This window comes from Miscanthus floridulus, chromosome 10 (assembly GCF_019320115.1).
Source record: "Miscanthus floridulus cultivar M001 chromosome 10, ASM1932011v1, whole genome shotgun sequence".
NCBI classification, from domain to species: Eukaryota; Viridiplantae; Streptophyta; class Magnoliopsida; order Poales; family Poaceae; genus Miscanthus; species Miscanthus floridulus.
Genome location: NC_089589.1, coordinates 137249427 through 137268088, shown reverse-complemented (window position 1 = coordinate 137268088; position 18662 = coordinate 137249427). Strand labels below are relative to the sequence as shown.

The 18662-nt window shown below is 41.5% G+C and overlaps 1 long non-coding RNA gene across 1 annotated transcript; it reads right to left on the bottom strand.

Moving 5' to 3' along the window:
* Positions 1 to 133: 133 nt before the first annotated feature.
* LOC136485818 (uncharacterized) lies at positions 134 to 14095 on the bottom strand. Its single transcript, XR_010766562.1, has 3 exons — positions 13710 to 14095; positions 1095 to 1187; positions 134 to 483 (listed from the first exon to the last, which is right to left on the bottom strand). It is a non-coding gene; the product is annotated as an uncharacterized lncRNA (long non-coding RNA).
* Between the last annotated feature and the right edge of the window lie 4567 nt (positions 14096 to 18662).

Here is an 18662-nt window from a genome sequence, read left to right as displayed (position 1 = left end):
GCACGTGGAGGAAAAAATTCGTGTTAGGGAAATAAAGAAATAGATACTCATCAGTTTGTACAAATTGTAGTATATATCTGAACTACTGCTACTCAACCATGTTAGTACAAGAGACATAAGGTCAATAAATACATGCTCAGAATGTACAGACTGTAGTATGTGAACTACTGCTACTTAACTGTAATCATATCACTCTTATTAGGTTACATAAACACACAAGGAATAGGACCAATATTGATCAATGTGAAGAATAATTATCTTACTGAAACTAATGCATTGCTTGGCCATTCCAAATAACATGCGCCAGCAGCAGCCACATTTAACATCTCCAGCAAGGGCTTCACTCAGTTATTGATAGTTCCATTCACTTGAAAACGCAATGATTTTTCTTCTCTTGCATAACTTGATTGATCAAAAGAAAGCATACTTCACAATGGGATGCCAGACAAGTATTTCAAAAATAGAGATGCAGCCGCACCATTCCTGAAATATTAACTCATCTTTCTATAAAACTAAAGATTTGGATTTCTACATGGGCATGATAAGGTAGTTTTACTGATTCCACATACTATTTGGTAAGAGTACTAGATCTGCTCTTTCATGCTGAGAAGTGAGAAACACCTTAATGTCTTACAGTGCTGAACAGCAACAATAGCAACTTGTAAAAAACAGTCAGGTAAAAGCAGTAAATGAGGTAAGCTATCCAAATTGAATCAAACATATTCTATTAATGCTAAAATGAACCAACTTTTAAGTAGTTCAAGAGTGCAAGAACTACACATCACAAGGAGAGTTAGGTTCCAGGGTGAGGGAATACATTCCAGTAATCATAAGGATCTAGCCTACTGTACATGTATGCACAAAATTAGGAGCACATGATTAAAGATCAGGCAATGATCAGGGTTGCCCTGTATGCATGGCAGATCATAGGATCAGCTATGGCAACAGTAAGAAAGGAACATGCATACAGATCCACACTACAGAGCAGTACCGATAGAATTTTAACAGGAGCTAGGCTCAGGGAAAAATTCATCAAGTTAAACATTTAAGTCGATGCCAACAATGAACGGAGGAGGGGGGCAGCACATAATTACCTCCTCAACACTATTATCCTCAAAGTCGGCATTGAAGGGTTCAGAAATTTTGTCAAACATCATATCCACCACAGAATTCGAAATAATATGGACCTGAAAAGGAAACCTTATTAGTACAAAAAATAGACCTACATCATATCCACCAAGTCTTTGAAATAATATGGAACTGAAAAGGAAACCTTATTAGTACAAATAGACCCAGAAAAGTGTCCAAGCTGACAAGTTAAGCCTGCGGTCAATTTCTTTTCCCTAAACCCTAAACCCTAAACCCTAAACCCACCACCAAATTATAGAAGTTCAGCAAGCCCACAACCAATTGAATAGATGGAAAAAAAAGCTTTCCTAAAATAAACCGAAGCTATACAAAATTGCACTGAAATCTGTTTTTTCCTGGCTAAAGAATCCTGAGTAAATGTATGCACTTGTGCCCTTAAAAATTTCATGCAAACCATAAAAGTAAAGAACATTACTAATATGGCTCAGGGGTGAAACCTAAAATGTAAGTCATTACAAATTGTTGAAATCATACATACAAGCAAAAAGATAATTAAGATGCACTCTACCAATGGCAACCATCGGGTAGTCCATGATTCCAATGTCCAGCAAACATTTTACAAACTGACCTTTTTGTATCTATTCAAAATCTGCTTAATTTTCACCAAAGTCTAATTCCTTTTTCAAAAGTGTAAAACTGCTGAAAAGAGCATCATAATCATAAGGAGACAAAAAAATTGAAGCTTCCAGTGGAGTAGAATTATAACATGGTGGAGTTCAATTTGCTTTAAGGACATTAGCTGACATATTTTTTTGATAAGATCTAGGATGCATATGTTTTTGAATTTTCATAACATGGGCATGAGTGGCATGTTTCTGGGATCCAATTGGCCATGTGGCACTGAGTTGCAATGGTCAACTTAGAAGTATGGCTTTCATGGTTGATCCTTGACTCCCACTATGCTGAACCTAACAAGTGGCTATAGTAGATCTCTGTAAGTCACAAGTGTTTCTAAATCCCAGCTACAAGTGTCTCATAAATCTCTCCAACTGTGACGGATTCATAGGCTCTGAAGGGACCGTGACGCCTAAGAGGGGGGGTGAATTAGGCAACTTAAAAATTCTAACTCTAAACTATGGCCTCTTTTTCTAACCTTAGCAAAACCTATGCAAAAGATAAACTATCTAAATGTGCAACTACGGTTTTGCTAGTGTGTTGCTATCTCTACCGCAAACGTAGTAAAGTAATCAATGTAAATGCGGAAGCTAAAGAGCAAGGTAGAGATATGCAAACTCCCGTCGACGACTCCGGTATTTTTACCGAGGTATCGAGAAGCGCGCAAGCTTCCCCCTAGTCCTCGTTGGAGCCCCTCGCAAGGGCCAAGCTCCTGGTCGGGTAACTCCGTGGAAAGCCTCGGGCCTTTCCCACGCGCAAGTGGGTCTCCGACGTGCCTTCCGGCAAGCCTCTCCCGGATGCTCCCTGCCGTCTTCACTATCAAGCTTCCGGCCGAAACGCCGCGGGCCTTGTTCCCTCCAATACACGGTGGCGGCCACACCACAAACGCGGTTGGTGTGATCTCGCAAGACTTCAAGCCCCTCCAATGTACAACAATGGTGCTCGCAAGCACCGGGTGGTAAGAGGTATGCAAACCTCACTAAACACTAGGCCTAAACCAAGAGCAAGCGCATAAGCGGTGGTCTAATCAACCTAAGCACTTCGCAAAGCACCTACGCTAATCACCTGATGAAACACTAAGCACTATGCAAGTGGAGATCACTAAAATGGTGTATCAACACCCTTGGTATGTTTCCTCAGCTCCACCCACCTCAAATGGCCGGTTGGGGGTTGTATTTATAAGCCCCACTGAGAGAGTATCCGTTGGGGTCGAACTCCTGCAATTCTGCTACTGACCGGACACTGAATCGTCCTGACCGGACGCGTCCGGTCGTCTCGGCCGTTGAGCCGGCAACGTGCTGATCGGACGCTGGCCAGCGTCTGGTCGCCTGCCACCGGACGCGTCCGGTCGCAGATTTGCCGCTATGGAACCTCTCTGTACTCGATCGGACGCTGCTGTCCTGCATCCGGTCGGTTGTCGCCAGCGTCCGGTCCAGTGTCCGGTCGCCTGTCTGCCGAGCCACTTGCCCAGCGTCCGGTCGCAGCGTCCGGTCGCTTGTCCAGCGTCCGGTCCAGCATCCGATCACCACAGTGAGCTCATTTCTTCGCGATCTTGCATACGGCTTGGTTCCAATCTTCATGCTTGGACTTTGCTTGATCTCTTGGGTCTTCTCTTTTGCCCCTAAGGTCTTGCTTGAGGTGTTGATCATCGGATCATCACGTTGCCTTCGTCCAAGTTACCTCTTGCACCCTATTGAACTACAAAACAAACACTTGCAAATTCATTAGCTCAATTTGGTTGTGTTAGTCATCAAACACCAAAATCCAAAGTAAATGGGCCTAGGGTCCATTTTCCTTACAATCTCCCCCTTTTTGGTGATTGATGCCAACACGACCAAAGCAAGCAAATAATAAAAAAAATTAAATTTAAAAACTATCTACTTGCTAGGATGCACTGCAAAGGGCAAGGTTATATGATGCTAGAATATCCTACTTAGATACTAATTGAAGACCATCTTGCCCTTGCAAATGTCCCCATGTGGCATTGTGGATTTAAGCCTGCTTCCTACAAATTTTACCATTACTTAGACTAATCCATAATCCACTTTCCTCCCTTTCTCGGACCATTACCACTTGTAGACATCAACTTGATGCTTGCCTTTGGTCCTTCAAATTCTCCCCCTTTGGCATCAAACACCGAAAAGGAAGACATTAGTAGCACAAGGGAGGGTCAAATTTCATGATCCTTTGTGTATAGAGTGAAATGGATCACAAAATTTGACTCTCACATTATATAGACTAAGCTCCCCCTGAATGTATGCATACATATGGTAGAAAGCAAAGCATATGCATAATTTGCAATTTATTGCACAAGAGAGTTTAATCTATATAATGTACGGAGAAAGCATATAAATATGAAATGAAATCAACATGATGATGCCAATTGAAGAATGATGCTTAACTCCGGGGACTCCAATTTCCTTACAATGAGACTACTACACATGTGATAGGTTTGAAAAATTGATACCATTTGAAAAAGTGTTAGTCTCAAAGCATCCAAGTTGTAGAATTACTCCCCCTAAATATGTGCACACAAATGTAGAATACTTTGTAGAAATCATGCACATTGATTTTAGAATCAAAAATACCACTTGAAAGATGACATCTCATGAATGTGAGAATCATTTTCAAAAAGATATCCGGGAGAGATTATCTACAATTTGGACTTTGGCACATATTAGATGAACAATAGTAAGACAAGCTATGTGCCGTGCTCCTAAATAATTTTAAACCATGTAGGATTGCTCCAAGGAATAAGAATGTAACCGAGAAAGCCTACCATATAAAATACCTTGTGTATTCATGACAAAGGATATAAGCATGTAAATGCAAACCTAGGCATGAAGAGTAACTAGATGCTTAAAGATACAAATTGTAGGAAAATCTAATTGCAAGATGTACCAATTAAAAAGTAATAACATCTAGTTACCTAACATGGGAAGGGGAATTTGGGTCCATAGTATTCACTAACCCACTTCGTAATGATTTTGTCCATCATGATGCACCCCATGAAATGCACCCATACTTTGCCAAGTCTCCAAATTCTTCGAAGTCCATTGGACTTCTCACTTCCCTTTCGGGATCCAAACCTTCTTGGTGCTTTTCATGTTGGAAATGATTTCCTTTGGCACCCAAAAGCGTTTGACCCCATTGTTGGCTTGCTTGTTCACCTTGATGGCCACCACCTTGTCATTTTTCTTCTTCTTCAAGAGATAAGGTGTGGAGGCCTTCTTGTCCACCTTGTTGGTGTAGGTGTTTGAGAGCTTGCTTGTTTGCTTTTTCTCTTTCTTCTTTGCTCCTCCCCCATTCTTCACCTTGCACTCATAGGACTTGTGACCTTCCTTGTGGCACACGTAACAAACCACAGTTTGTCCTTCATCAAGCTTCTTCACTCCCTTGATGGTGTTATCTTGATGAAGTTGGGTTTGCTTCGCCTTGCCTTTTACTTGAGTCAAGTCCTTGGTGAGGCGAGCTACTTTTTGCTTGAGTTGCTCATTCTCCTTTGCAACCTCTTGTGTGCATGTATCTATAACAACTTTCTCAACACAAACTTGGTTGCACAAAGGTGAGTCTAAACATAAATCATTACAAGAAGTAGAGGCATCCTTTTTAGACAAGTTAAAGATAAAACTTTTCTTTTTAGATGCCTTGGTGGGGGTTGCGCTAACGGCTTCAAGATTGGCAACTTTATTGGTTAGCTCATCACAATATTTGCACATGGTTTCCATTTTAGCAAGCAAACTATTATATGCTTCTTGTGAGCTAGCTAACTTTTCTTTTAATTTTTCATTTTTCTTTACAAGTTGGTCATCATTGATTGTGCATGCATTTGTTGTTGCACTAGCCTCAAGTTTCTCAATTTTAGTAGATAGTTCAACATTGAGATTAGCAAAGTTCTCATATTGTTCAAGCAAGGTTTTGTATGCTTTTTGTGAACTATCTAGATTTTCTTTTAAACTTTTGAGCTTCTTTTGTTGACTAATGCAAGCTTTAGCATAATTAAGATTTTCTTGCACAATTTCATGATAAGAAGGCATATCATCATCACTATCACTCTCACTAGAGGAAGAGCTTTCGTTACCTCGTGCCATAAGGCACACACGAGAAGAGCTTGATGATGAGTGCTTGCGGCCTCGCCTCTTGTGATGGGGTTCTTCTTCACTTGAAGAATCATCCCATGACCTTATTGATGTGAGAGCTTGATTCTTGCATGCCTTCTTCTTTGTCTTGGGTGTGGGCTTGTTTGGACAAACTTCCACAAAGTGCCCCAACTCGTCGCATCCATAGCATCCTCTCTTTCTTTGCTCATTTCTTTGATTTGTGAAAATGAAATCTTGGATTTGGATGGGCACACCCTTGACATTTAGCCTTTGGATCATCTTCTCCACCTTGTTGATAAGTTTGATTGATTCTTCATCAAGGTCGGAGGTGGAGGAGGAAGATTGATCATCATCACTTGAATCTTCTTCATCATCATCATCATCGTCATCTTCTTCTTCATCTTCACTTGAGGAGCTTGAGCTTGAGCTTGAGCTTGTCTCAACTTGCTTGCCCTTTATCTTCTTTTTCTCGCTACATGCGAGAGCCTTGCCTTTGCTTGATGAAGAGGCTTCTTCTTGACCCATCTTATGTGACATTTCAAATGCCACTAACTTGCCAATGACTATGCCCGGGGTCATGTTGCTCAAGTCCTCCATGTTGTGAAGGATGGTGATGATGCTTGCATATTTCTTTTGTGGTAGTACGGAGATGATCTTCCTCACAATGTCCGCATCATCTAGCTTTAATAATCCTATAGAATGGAGCTCATTGATAATTAGATTCAAACGAGAATACATATCACGAACAAGCTCATCATCATTCATAGTAAAGGAATCATAGTTTTGCTTTGCTAGACAATGTTTTTGCTCACGGACATTGCTTGTGCCGTCATGGAGCTCTTGGAGTTTTAACCAAATTTCATGTGCCGTATTTAAAGTGAATACTTGGTTAAAAACATCCATACTAAGTGATTCAAACAAGCAATTTTTAGCTCTAGCATTGAAGTGCATTTCTTTTTCATCACTCTTTGTGGGTTTTTCGAGATTCTTGATGGGTTTCATCCCATCACAAGTGACTCTCCATACACCCAAATCAACCGCCTTAAGGTGACAAGCCATTCTAGCTTTATAGTACGGGAAGTTAGTGCCGTCAAAGTGCGGAGGCCTAGTGGTATCCATCCCAACCACTCTAAATAGCGTCGGCTCAACGGCGGTTAAGCCAAAGGTCTAAATTGAGCCAACCGGCTCTGATACCAATTGAAGGGACCGTGACGCCTAAGAGGGGGGTGAATTAGGCAACTTAAAAATTCTAACTCTAAACTATGGCCTCTTTTTCTAAACTTAGCAAAACCTATGCAAAAGATAAACTATCTAAATGTGCAACTACGGTTTTGCTAGTGTGTTGCTATCTCTACCGCAAACGTAGTAAAGTAATCAATGTAAATGCGGAAGCTAAAGAGCAATGTAGAGATATGCAAACTCCCGTCGACGACTCCGGTATTTTTACCGAGGTATCGAGAAGCGCGCAAACTTCCCCCTAGTCCCCGTTGGAGCCCCTCGCAAGGAATCCCTCTCAAGGGCCAAGCTCCCGGTCGGGTAACTCTGTGGATAGCCTCGGGCCTTCCCCACGCACAAGTGGGTCTCCGACGTGCCTTCCGGCAAGCCTCTCCCAGATGCTCCCCGCCGTCTTCACTATCAAGCTTCCGGCCGAAACGCCGCGGGCCTTGTTCCCTCCAATACACGTGGCGGCCACACCACAAACGCGGTTGGTGTGATCTCGCAAGACTTCAAGCCCCTCTGATGTACAACAATGGTGCTCGTAAGCACCGGGTGGTAAGAGGTATGCAAACCTCACTAAACACTAGGCCTAAACCTAGAGCAAGCGCATAAGCGGTGGTCTAATCAACCTAAGCACTTCGCAAAGCACCTACGCTAATCACCTGATGAAACACTAAGCACTATGCAAGTGGAGATCACTAAAATGGTGTATCAACACCCTTGGTATGTTTCCTCAGCACCACCCACATCAAATGGCCGGTTGGGGGTTGTATTTATAAGCCCCACTGAGAGAGTAGCCGTTGAGGTCGAACTCCCGCAATTCTGCTACTGACCGGACACTGAATCGTCCTGACCGGACGCGTCCAGTCGTCCCGACCGTTGAGCCGGCAACATGCTGATCGGACGCTGGCCAGCGTCCGGTCGCCTGCCACCGGACGCGTCCGGTCGCAGATTTGCCGCTCTGGAACCTCTCTGTACTCGATCGGACGCTGTTGTCCTGCATCCGCTCGGTTGCCGCCAGTGTCCGGTCCAGTGTCCGGTCGCCTGTCTGCCGAGCCACTTGCTCAGCGTCCGGTCGCTTGTCCAGCGTCCGGTCCAGCATCAGGTCACCACAGTGAGCTCATTTCTTCACGATCTTGCATACGGCTTGGTTCCAATCTTCATGCTTGGACTTTGCTTGATCTCTTGGATCTTCTCTTGTGATCCTAAGGTCTTGCTTGAGGTGTTGATCATCGGATCATCACGTTGCCTTCGTCCAAGTTACGTCTTGCACCCTATTGAACTACAAAACAAACACTTGCAAATTCATTAGTTCAATTTGATTGTGTTAGTCATCAAACACTAAAATCCAAAGTAAATGGGCCTAGGGTCCATTTTCCTTACAGTCTCAAACCGCTTAAAGGCATGGTGACATAATAGACTTAGGTATTTCCTTGCTGATACAGACGATACGCACCATCTGTTAAGACTTACTCATGCCTGGATCCAGTTGTTTTTTTCCCTAATAACTAATATTTCTGTATCTATGTCATAGATTATAGTAGCTGATGGAAAATATAATGGACTAAATGAGGCAGTTTTTGCAGTAAAATGGACTGCATTATGCATGACAGCTGAATGGCTCCCATATCTTAGATTTTAATGAAATGTACAAACTATTCTAGAACCAACAGCTATTTGTATCAAGATAATTCAAAAGGTCAGCCTCCAACAAAGAATTCAATAATCTTAAGTTCCTCCGCATTTCTCTCACAACTAAAAAGACTAAAGAGTGGACATATTTTCGTGCCACAATCGAACTTGGGGTCGTCGGTCTGCCTCCATGCGTTTCCTTCTCCGCACGCTCCCTTGCTCAACCGCTCGCGCGGTGGGCCCGGTCTCATGCGATCTCCCCTCCCCCGCACGACGATCCCGTGATAGATGGCGTCGCAGGATCGCTCGCTTCCCCGAGCGACGACCCCGCATCCAATCACGCAGCACCCGGCGTCGATCCCTCTCCCCCGCGCCTCGCTAAACGATCCCACCCGGCCACCCTGCCCAGATCCTTCACGGTCGTGCTATACTGCAGCCTCTCCACGGCCGGCCCCGATAAGATCACCCGCCCGCGCCATCATCAGGCCCTGTCCCCGCCGGATCCCCACCACAGTGAAGGGGATGCAGCGGCAGTGCATAGTCCATGCACGTGCCGCCCCAGTGCGTCCACGCGTTCAACACTGCCGGCCTACCTGCGGGACAATGAGTGCATCCACCGCCACTACCGCTGCGAGTGGCTGCTCCCGCAAGTGCTACTCTCCGCCTTCTCCATCCACAATGAGACCCTCAATGTCTGAATGTACGGAAACTCTCTCTGCCCTACCCTCCTTAATTAATGGTTCTATATATATTGTTGTTTGTTCCAATTGATGTTAGCTACGTTGGGAGGAACGGGATATCGATTTTGGCCGTGACTCTGATTGCAATGCGTTCAATTGTTTGGTACATGAGATTTCTGGGCGTTTATTTCCTGCTTGTGCATAATCCTTGTGTATGTTTCAGAATTAAGATTCATTATTATGGATTGGCGAAATATATTGAATTTTGTAGTTTCATTCTTTTAGCTGGTTCAGGAACACGTTTGGAATCAGAAAGGTCAGCTTACGGTCTTTGTTCTTTTGGTTCTTTTGCCAACACTCTCACGGTGCAACTGGTCAGCACCAAGGTTTTTATTTTCGGAAATTAAAATTTATCGGGGGTTACAGATAAAGAGGATAAACATGATATATCGGAAATATCGGACCAAATTCAAATAAAATTTAATTTGAATTTAAGTAAATTTAAATAAATTTAAACAAAATTTGTACGAAAAAGATAGATATTTCCTTATCGACACCTACGGATAAAGAGGATATATCGGAAATATCAGGAGATTTCGGCCGATATTGGAAACCATGGTCAGCACAACACGCCAAAGAAGCGGTTGACTGAGCCAGCCCGGGTTCGAGTCACGGCACCATCTGCTTAAAAGATGAAAATCAGGGGGACGTCTCTCCCCGTGGTCAATTTTTTTTTTTTTTTGCATGTTGTTGAATGCAAGTACATCAACCAGTTCAGAGAAAGCAGGACACCGACTTAACTTAGCATCCCTCCTACTCAATTTTAAGTCTTCCTTCAGGTCAGTTAATACCTTTCCATCAGGTTCAGCATAACATTCAAAAAAATCAGATAAGTTCAGAGTTAACATTCAAACAATTGCGCTGCTCCAGGCTGTCCTAGCCAACCTGCAGGAAGTCTTCCTTGGCACCAAGGTCGTCGTGCTCTTTCTCATTGTCCTGCTCACCATCGCTGTCCAATGCACACACTTTGGCTAGGTATGTAGTATGTGTGTCATGTTACACTTCATTCTAAATTAAAAAAATTTGGTGTTTGCGTAGGGGTCCTTGGTTGTGGGTTATGTTACAGTGATTTTTTTTGTTCGTTGACTCTGCAAATTGTGAAATTTATTTGTTGGTCTAATCCAATTCAACAATGAGGCAGGAAGGTAAATTGAGGTGTGATGTTAACTTCCTTCTTCTAAATGTTCAACGATGCTTTCTTGTACTGAAATATTTGCCTTAGATTTGGTTAGCTGAGATGAGATATAGCTGAATATTCCTTGTTGTTAGCTGTTTGCTTGCTTCTGGTAACCGCAGGGAGAAATTATTATTGTGGGCTAACCTATTCATCATTAACTAAAAATGGGTCGCATTATGTGTTGCTTTGCATGTTGTAACACTAATATTTTCCATCTTTAAGGATTAGTACTAGAGTTTCATTGATTATTACTAGAAATTCATCCGTACTTCAGTGGTTCAGAGAAATTTAGTAATTTTGCATTTTAGCCAACTTGTCCCTATTGTTCATCTCCCTCCCACCGTCCCCTGCTTCCCATCCACCTCCCTCCCCTGCTTCCCCAGCTGCTCCAGGAATAATCTCATCATCATCAGTTCCATCTCCTTCATCAATTGATTGGGTTCCTCGAGCCGGCAACAATTCTCTACAACTCTGTTCACTGCCCATGAGTATTGCCATGAGCATTGTGCTGATTGAGTGAGTGACTGAGGATAAGGCCAGCAGGATTTATATCAGATTGGAGAGTTGAATCTTAAAATTGATTTTGATATAAATGGTATGCCCAAATAGAAGAACATGGTTATAGAATTTTTGATAAGCTCGCATCCTCTTAATATCTGTTGTCTGAAAGTCTGCAATTCTGATATTGTTGGTAAATAAATTGTCAAATATATTGTTTTACCCAGCCCACTTAGACTGTAATATTTTTATTAGTTTATATCTCTAACTGTATGATTTCGCCATTCCCCTGTCTTCGATTGGTGTCAGCACTTCATATGGGCAGTGACTTAAAAGATAAGGCTTTAAATTCTTTTTTTCCCTCAAAAAATAATTTGTAGCCTACGTGTTTTTTCCAATGGTCAGGATGAAGACTTCTACTTGGTAGATCCTCATGAAATGATATATTCTTTGATTCTTTTTTCATCAATAAAGATTTGGAAGTCGAGGAAAAAGTGTCTGGTGTGGATTAGCCAAATAGAACCTGTAGATTTTGATAAACAGAGTATATTCTTCAGTCAGTTTGTTGCAGCTGTCGCATCTCATATATGGATATTATGTTGCATCTCACTTTCGTTCCCTGATTGATAATCATTCCCTTTCATATTGATTCAAATGTGGCGATTTCAGTTTGCAACATTAAGTTTGTGTGACACTCAAATTCTTTCATGCAGATGGCATCTTCAGAACACACTGCGTGTCGCATCCCATTCAAAGATATATCCAACACCAACAATGAAAGTGGACCAACGACATCCAATTTGCAACCAGATGACACAGACCCAAAAGAACCCAAGAGGCAAAGGGCTTGGGACGCGTATGCAAACATGCCTCAAGATCGAAAGGAGAGGTTACTAAAAAAACGTCGAGAAGATTATCATCGAAAGAAAGCTCAAGCTCTCCATACAAATGAAGATTCACAACCCACAATCCCACTCCTTGCTGAAGGTTACTAGACTTTTTAACGCATATTATGTCTACAGGCATCCTCAGTAATGTTGAGCAGTGCGACACCTCAAGAGTAGAAAATATGGTTCCAGATGAGAATGTTGATTGGTTGCACAGAAATGATTCATACAACATGCCACATGCAACAAAGACCTCCCTTCAAGTGTTGGGTACCGCGTACAATTGTCCGGTGAATATCATTGTACACATATGCTATTTCATAAAGCGGATATGCTACATTTGTTTTAACTATTGAATTTCATTTCTACAAGTCATGTATTTCAATTCAGCTTCATGGACATATATTTCAATTCTGTTTAATTGATTGGGAGTAATCTCTATTGACATACACCGAAGCATGTTTGATTTAGCTAGCACCTCCAAGTAAATATAATATGATCAAATATACATAAATATTTACAGAAACCTCCTTTGATTTGTATATGAGGAAATGCTAGCAGAAATTAGCCTTTATTCAGCAAATACCACATTAGTTGGTGATTGTGCCGTCACGACACCCTCATCCAATAATTCATGTACGATGAAGTTAACAAACGAGCAGCGTAAAGCTAAGTGTGCCAGGGAAAGAGAGCACTATGCATGTATGACACCTGAGCAAAGAGAGGCTAAATGTGCACGTCAAAAAAAATGCACAATTGCCGAACTCAGGAGCAGATTGATGCAAAAAAAAAACGTAGAAGGGTATCAAATATGATGGCTGAGCAAGCACAGGCAAAGCGAGATAAGAAAAGGATGGAAAGGCATTGTTGGCGCAACACTCTGAACAGCGATTCCATTGGGGGGCAGTTGCTAAATGGCTCCGTTACTGTACTGGTTTTTCGATTGTGGTCCTCTCTCTTCAATTGGATTAGTGATGATGTAAAAAAAAGTTAAAAACCAACAATGTCTCTCCATCACATTTTTTTTAAAAAAAAACATAGTGCTTAGTCAACAAAAATGCGGCGGTGCATTGCCTATTTGTTAATTATCTGAGTCACCATCACCTATTGTTAATTACCTATTAAGTTATGGTTACTTTGCTGTTTAATGTTACCTATCGCATTATTGTTTTTTCTTAACAATACAACACGTTCATGCTCAAATTATGAGGGCATTATTTGTTACTGTTACAACGCACGGAAAGGTCTGTATAGAGTTGGTGAGCATGTGACGCCGTGCTCAACATGGCCGTGTTAATTTCACGAAATTTGCCTTTTGGATTAAATATCACTTTAACATCAGTATTTAATATTTATTAACTTATCGTGCGATCCGTGTGGTTTTAGTATAAAAGTTTAGTTGTCCCGTAGCCACGCACGGGCACGCTACCTAGTCACATTTAATTGACAAAAACAACTAATTATGATGATCATCAATCAATTCATAAAAATCACATCGTTCTTCCCTGTAATGAATCATCACTTTTTCCATGGCCACATTGAACATAGCAACTCCCTACACAGTTGATCTAAATTCGAAACCCTGTGAATGTATGAGAATTCAGAGACTATAAACTAAACAATACCAACTCTACTTCCGGATCCTGCCCACGAGGAGAAAATCATCCAAGGATGTTGGGGCAGTAGTACGTACCCTTATTGTGACAGAACCAGAAGAGGATGGACTCGCCGAACTGGTAGGCCTTGGCGCGGGAGTCGCGGCCGCCCCACTGGTTCTCCACCGCCATCTGCAGCGCCGTCCACCGCCCGGACGCCAACCTCGCCGTCGGTCCCGCACCCGCCTCCATCATCGGCACGCGCGGCGGACGCGAGGAGGAGCAGCGGCACGACACCCCCGGTGATCTCATGGCAGTGGACGACGCGAGAAGAAGGAAGCGTGGACATCGGGGCGGCCTCTTGCGCTGTGGCGAGGACGACGATGGATGGGGAGGAAGGGATAGCAGATTGGGAGAGGATGAGGGAGAGCGTTTGGGAGCGATGGAGGCGCCGTACAGGAGGGAGCGTGGCAGCTCCCGAAAGTTCGCGACCCAGGGAGAAGGGACGATGGAAACAAATCAAAGAACCAGGAGGGGCGGGTACCGGTGGGTGGGTAGGAAAATTATCGATGAAAAAAAACCTGACGCTGAGTTGTCCGCTAGAGATAGATAGTTGTCAATGTAAAAAAGTTTCCGCCAGTTTTTGATCGGGACCGCTTGTAAGATCAGGGTGGGAGATTTAGATACGTTGGATTTGAGTTTAAAGTTGATGTAAGGGAGGAAAATTAAGGCGGGTATAAAATATTTGGGTGAGAGGATATTTTCATTTCCTTATAGTATAGAATAGTATAGATTTATAGTATAGATAGATAGGTTTTCTTTTGCTGGTCGGTCAGTCTACACTTGGTCAAGCGTTTTTTATTTTTGTTCGGTCTGGTTTTCTTTTCCACACGTACGCTTCGTCTTTTGTTCGATTGCTCAATATATTTTTTTTCAGTTCTTTTTGTAAGTACCTCGTTCCTATTTTGTTTTGTCATGTTTTTTTCCGCACGCTATCTGGTCTGTCCGTTCAATATTTTTTAGTATCTGGCGTTTCCTCTGTTCCGATTTGTTCGGTCCATTTTTTCTTCATGCTATCTGGTCATAATCATTGGCAGGCAGGTTGGTCATTGACACGTCCACAACTATAACACCATAAATACCAACTTTAATTAGCTTTTACAATTACATATTTTATGGAGTTTTAAAGACGATAGTATGAAAAATAAAGTTATGATATATTTATCAGTAAATATTTTTATGCTTTGCAATGAAAAAAAATCTATTAAGATTATATATTTTAATTTGATACATACTTATACGACATTGTCCTATTACTACAAACAAAGGTTAACTTATATATTATGGATGCATGATTGTCAAAAAAATAGATTATTGCTTTTAAATTTTACTGTTAGATAGGATAAAATATAAATACATATACATTTTCTGCCGCTGTTTTTATAAATATCTGTTTTTCCCGTTGCAATGCACGGGCATGTTTGCTAGTAATAAATAAACTACAAACCTTATGATAAGCCCATGGCTCCTCGAGTTAATATTGCAGCTCCAGTTTATTTATCAGGTAAAAATATGGAAACCCCTTATTTGACAAAGATTGGATTTTATTTGTCGAGTTATTCCTTGTCGAGCCGCTGCTCGTGAAGACCTAGTTGGTGTTTCCGGATCCTTGTGAATTTATGCGACCACACACGAAGTGCTCTGTTATGGTATTCTCAAATGACCGTGAGCCCTTCATTTATTGAGATCGTACGATTAGAATCATATTTTACTTTCTAAGTGGTTAATAGACTAAATAAATATTTAATTAATTTCTTATTTTGGAAAATAGGAGAAATAAGGAAAGTTTTAGACATAAAGATATTTTTTAGATCTAATATATTTGATGCATACTATATCTATTGAATGTGCTAAATCTTTTTGTTTTTTAACTTTTGATAGGACATAATTTAGCTAGCATACATAAAGTACCTATTTTTTATGCAAGTAACGCTGCTGTACGAACGTTCCCAAAACATACTAAATTGTGTACGTGCCAAGGACGTGTCCAACATACATGAACCTCTACGCGTGTACACGAAATTTTACATGGCCACTTTACATACTTAATATATATACATGACAGCTACGTGTTTTATTAAAAGGACCTCTAAATTATGCAACATAGTTCAAATCGAGTTAGCATAATATACACACGCGATTACGTAACGTGTTAGCGTGTAACATATTTCAGATTGCCAAAATTCAAAGCTCAATTAATTTGTTAGTTATTGATTTATTCATGTATTTTTTTGACCGAGTATATTATATCAAAATAAACTAAAATATATAAAATAACATCTTCCATATATAAATAGACTAAAGTATTTACTAAGGTATATATTACGTCCAAAAACATTATAGTTTAGTGTATATGTACAAGTATATATTAATAGAAAATAAAACAATACTAAAATACTAGTGTATTCACGTTAAGCCCCACTAATACACAATGGGGATATAGTCCGCCAGGCTAAAAATAATAATTTATGATTCGTGGGACTTGAATTCAAGATCTCCTGCATTGTCTCGTGTGTATCTGACCAACCTACCAACACAACCTATAAAACTTTAGATGTGATGCTTTCCTTTTGAATTAACCTATGGTGGACCTTTACTCCGGGTTGGTAACACCGACCAGAACTAAAAGGTTCTACATTAGTCCCGGTTGGTGTTACTAATCGGGACTAATGTCTCAGGACTATTTAGCTCGGATTGGTAACACCAATCGGGACTAAAAGTCATCCCACGGCCTTGAAACTTGGACCTGGAACTAATGCCCACATTAGTCTTAAGCCTATCTCAAACCGGGACTAATAATTAATGTGTTGAACTGAAGGTCTTTTTTCTACTAGTGCCCAAAAGAAAGGGCTCGTCCGCAGGTGAAACGAAGGCACCATGAAGATAAAAAAAACGAAGGTGCTATGCTGGATTTTCTCTTCCGTGGCATGAGAATTTGATTATGTTTTTTCTATTCCTAGATGAATTAATTAATTAATTAACTCAAAACACTAAAAAATCAATTGATCAGATTTACTTGAGATATTTGGGACTCCAAACAGCTTCAAATAAAAATCTTTTCAGCAGAAAATTGTATGTTGTATTGAGAACTAAAATTTATATATTCCATGTCAACATCTCAGTTGTTTGAAAAAATTTATAATTTAAATTTCAATATCCTGAACTGAAAAAAAATATTTCTGAACTCTAAACAGTTTTAAATGAAAAGCTTTTCAACTATAAATCTCTAGATTGCATCTAGTCTACAGCTCTGATAATTTTTTTTTATCCAAGTTTATATAAAAAAGTTATGAATTATTTTTTGATGCAACTATTTATAGAGATGGGCCTCTAATGGGTCTGCCTTTGTAAATCAACTTTTGGAGACGGGCACTTAGAGTGGCTGTCTCTGAAAATCATCGATCATCGAAGGCGTCTTAAGATGCCCACCTCTAAAAATCGATTTACAGAGATGGGTATCTTAGTTAAGACGACTGCCTTCGTTAATCGATGATTTTCTGAGATGGACACCTTAGAACGTCTGCCTCCATAAACGATTTTCAAAGGTAGGCATTTTCCAGGCTATTTATGGAGACGATCGCTAGCTGTGCCCGCCTCCATTGTCTCCGTGATTGCATCAAGCATATGGCGTGTACCTAACAAAAAATCATTCTTGCTAAGAAGTATATACTTGGAAATACATTAAATTTCTGTGAATAAGGAATCCTCTGGATGGTGGAATAAATTTCATTGTGTGACTATACGTTATCTACACGTAGGTTTCGGGATGTTTGGCGTGTATACTAAGTCAACCATGTTGAATCTATAGGACAACATTGACCGAAGCGGACAGGAAAAGGGAACTGACAAAGTTGCTGCTGTAATTCAATCATCATTCATTACATATATTGGATTTCTGATGCGCTAGTACAACCTGTAGTATAGGCAAAGCCGTCTTAAACCCTGTCGACAGTTCAATCAAAGGCAGAAGTGACTCCTCTGCATGATATCACCATGAATTATTGTTAGCAAGCAGCCAAGCAGGGGAGGCCCCTGTGAACCGAGTCATGGTCTCCTTAGTCGTCAGTCTAGGAGGAGGCTAGTTTCTCTGATCTAGTACTCTCGTGCACTAATAGTCGGTGAGCGCATACAGCTTTAGCGTGAGTACATCATCACAAGGATGGAAGACAACTAACAGTTCCCTAGAAAGACGCGTTTCGTGGAGCCCTGAATTTATACCCTTCCTCTACATGCAGCTATGAATTATTGTTTGCAAGCAGATCGACAAGCAGAGGGAGACCTCATGAGCGGAGTCAGTCATCGTCTCCTCGGTATGGACGAGGAGCCTGATGTTAGTACTATCCTGCTCATGTGGCACATGGGAGAGGGAGGCTGCCAGTAATTCATGCTGCTCGCAGAGTCCACACCCACCTCTTGAGTCTTGTGTATGGTACAGCACAGCCTTCCTCCATGTCCTTGTGCGCCACTGCCACCACTGCCCTCTGCTCTTTCCACCGTCTCCCCAGATCACGTACGCTGATGGTTCAATTCAGATGATGTACCGTAGATGTTAGCAACTAGACTAGTACAAACGAATCTGGTGGGCTACCAAACAAGCGGTCCACACAGTGGGCCAGGAAAATACACAAATCCCATCGCTAGACCATTGATGTCAATTCGTTCTGTACAGTGCAGTTCTGCCAGAGAAATGAGTCCTGCGAAATTCAAGCTTCATTCATGGATGCCTGTGTACCAGTCCCAGTCTACCACGGGATCTCTGATCCTTCAGAGGAATCCGACGATAACCAGGACATGCAGAGTAGAATCAGAGAAGAACAGAGAGAAAAGAGACAGAAATGAGGTTCAGAGTTTCTGTTATTCAACGCATAACCGTCATCTCTATTACAGCGGGCTTATAAACGAGCCCGCACACTGCCGCGGCAAACCGCCTAAAGAAACACCCATCCCGACAATGTTGTCCCACACGCCAGCCACTCGAGGTTGGCCACAGG